Raw genomic sequence first — 3,781 nt, 5'->3', positions numbered from 1 at the left:
AAAAGCACCTAAGGTCACAATTGGAAAATTTTTTTTTTTTCATTTATTAATTACATTAATTAGTAAAATACTCATTTAAATATTGCTGTTCCCGATCAGAACATTGGCTTCAAATATATGTCTATAAAATTTTATTACAATGGAATATTTCTTTATAGCTTAGTTGAAATCTATACTATAAAGTAGAAAGTAAGGCGTATGTATGTGCATATGTATATATGTGTATGTATATATATACCCCAAACCATTCCCCTTCAAGAAAAAACCTGGCTATGCCCATGGTGTGGTATTCTAGATTGTAATCAAGAATGAAACTCTACCAGATTTATTGTGTTCTGCTATGGATTGAGAAAACTCAGTCATATATTTTTCAATATTATTGAGTCAACGTTTGACTGAGAGATTTGACTCATTTATCGAGGTGAATTAGTCTTTTTGCGTTTTTTATATGTATCTGTCGGCCTATATTTTTTCAATGCATTAGTTTATTTGTAAAGATACAAGATACACGAGAACAAGCTCACAGAAAACAATGATTTTGTGCACATAAGCCAACAATTATTATATTGATTATTGGTAATACAAAGACTGTAAACAATAGCTTGGCCAATGGAGATATAATTTGTCATCGAAATGAATGATACAACACTCTAGATATTGTATTTAGAACTATTTCCTAAGGTGTAGGGCAGGGGTGGGCAAATTACGACCCGCGGGCCACCTGCGGATTTATTTAGGTTCCCTAATTGTGGATTGCTATAAGCAAATATCAAAACGTCAATAACCAGCTTTCAATACCATCAGCCATCACCATTTAGCGCAAAAGCTGATTCAGCTCCAGAGGATATAACTCCAAGCAAATTATGACCTGAAAGAAAAGTTCCATTCATCTCTTCCGCGGGAGCTTTATAAATGCCAGAAGTGTAGTTTCCACTCTTTAAAAAATTTGCTGATAAACTTTCACATTATTTGGGTACAAATACATATGTGAACAAGTATTGTCTTGTGGAAACTAAGCAAGTGTAATCACAGGTTGTTGCTGACTGACTGTAATTTGACAGCAGCCACACAGATAACAACTATTAAGTAGTTTCACTGTTCTGGAATATAACGCACGAGCGTTAACAATTATATACTTCACAGTATGTACAACAATACATTTGTTGTGAAATGTTGTGATGTAAAAAGGCAATAGCAATTTTTTGTTTTTAAATAGTAAAATTGGTTGTGATTTCTCAATTGGGAGGTTGAAAAATGAATAGTGAATGTATAATACGGTATAAATATTGAATTAAAAGATATTATTGACAGTTAGCTAGCGTATTTTTCAAAGTTGTAGATACATAATTGTATTTATATGCGGCCCCCCCATTCCCAATTTGTTTCTTAATGCGGCCCTCGATACAAAAAGATTGCCTAGCCCTGGTGTAGGGTGGGGAAAAAAAAGGTTGTGGGAAAAAAATGATATCGGTAATCCACAGTACGGGTAAAAAGTATATAAGGTTGGGAGGGGTAGCGTTATAAAGCTGTCGTGCCAATTAGATGGAACAGATTACAAAAATTAATGTTTATTAAAAAAAGAAAAAAGAAACGATCAGCCCAAAAAAATCACAGAGTCTACGAACAAAATAGATCAAAATAACTGAGATTGTTTAGTCAGATAGTGTAAACAAGAATATTTGTTAAGGCGGAGAGTTGGTAAAAGGGGAGGGGGGAGTGATACTCGAATTTACGGGCCGGATCAAGTCATGGAGGGAAGTTCATGTCCAAATAAACATTATATGACAAGGAGACAGAAGCTAGTTCAGTGATGTGCAAACTACAGACTAATTCGGCCCGCCGAGAAGTTTCATCCGGCACGCCACATGGTTTATTTTCACACTGAAAAACAATTAAAGATTGCAAATACGAGTTGAAACATTGGAATTATTTAAAAGTTAGTCTGCATACGTCCCTTGACGGGAGCAAGAAGTGGGACAGAGATGTTTCATTAGATTTGTGAAATCTCTAGGAATGTTTAAAGTACCTGCATCAAGAATATGTAATATTACGACTGTGCCATAAATGACTGCTCTGAAAATGATATGCAAGGCATCGTCAGTGACTTCTCAAGAGCATGCTCAGACTTTGGCCTTACCATTAACACAAAAAAAAGACTGAAGTCTTATATTTACCTGCTCCAGGGAAAGCCTACTCGGATCCAAGCATCAAGATAAATGGACAGGATATAAATGCAGTGGACAGACTCACGTATCTTGGCAGCACACTCTCCAGAAACGGAAAGATCGATAATGAAATCGACCTGCGTATCGCCAAGGCCAGTGCATCCTATGGCAGACTGTCTAAAATGTGGATTTAAGTCCGTAATGAGCCTCATCACAAAGTAAAAGAAACAGACTCACAATGTGTGCTCTTTGATTGGGGCTGGTTTAATCGGTAAAAGACTGTTTTGTTTTGAAAAATAAATTGACCTATATTACTTTAATTTTCTTACCAATCGTCGCTAAAATTTAATAAATTATCAAGGAAAGATTGTTCCAAACTTTTAAGAAAATTCTACTAACGCCAAATGATTAAATTCGTTCTTCTAATGTATATAAAAATTTATTTTCTTGCTAAAAAGCGTAAAAACTCATTATCGAAAATTGGTTATTCCTGATATTTTCTGAAAAAACATTTTAACTATATAATGTTTAAAATCACACTTCTAGCTTACGCTACATTTAATTTTCTTGCTAAAGCGTCGCAAAATATCTCATGTGTTAAAAAGACATTTTTCAGTGTAACTAAGTCGTGTCATGTGGTGGATTTTTTTCCCCTTTTGCGATATAAACGTGACAGACAGATAAAACGTACAATATTTAACTTCCGACGCAGACTCTATATAATATCTGATTATTTAAAATGTTATTATACTAACAACTTGGTAATACGCTACTGCTCGAAGTTGCTGCATAAAAGGTCAACTTTAAAAATGTTGCATAAGATTTACATACAAAATGGATTCTTAGCCCTCATAAACAAACAAAATTAAATGTTTTCTTTTAACTTTAGTAGCTAGTTTACCAGAAAAAGCTGGATAAGGGATACAAAAATACAACAAAAGTTATCTTTCTTTGTTAATATATAGTTGATATAAAGGCAGAGTAATCCTTGAAGGACTACGGCACGACATGGCCTACATTGTGCCGATGTGCCAAAAACTCAAAATTAAATTCAAACTCTCCTTTACATTTCTGTATTGTTTTAGTAGTGTATTTTTTATGAAAAAAATCGCTTACATAATTAATTTTTAAAACAAAACGGTTTGCTTGTAGAAAACAAAAAGTAGCCGTTGCATCTAAACTTTGCAAGCCACAACGCATGGAGAATTTTTTTTTTCATTTTTCTTCTAATTTTTGACATTTGAGTGTGACAGACGGACTGATGGACGGGTGGACAGACGGACATTTTACACAAACCTTATAGCGGCTTTTCCCCCGATAAAAACCCATTGAATGACATAATAGATCGTTTAATTAATGCTAAATGCCAAATGCATAAAAAACAAAAAATAAGACAAAATCACATTTTACAATCAATACAGGTGACATTCAACTTTATTCGTATTTCATGGCACACATTTTACCTTGTTAATACACCATCACTTATTCAAGAAAATAAAGCTTGCTATTCAAAACACAGAAACCATACCTAAGGCAAACATAATTATAAGATTATTTCATTCGTTAAGAATGATAATCAAATACACACTCTCGATGAATATTAGTGTACAAAAAAC

Source organism: Biomphalaria glabrata, chromosome 9 (assembly GCF_947242115.1).
Source record: "Biomphalaria glabrata chromosome 9, xgBioGlab47.1, whole genome shotgun sequence".
NCBI classification, from domain to species: domain Eukaryota; kingdom Metazoa; phylum Mollusca; class Gastropoda; family Planorbidae; genus Biomphalaria; species Biomphalaria glabrata.
This window is presented reverse-complemented; position numbering follows the sequence as displayed.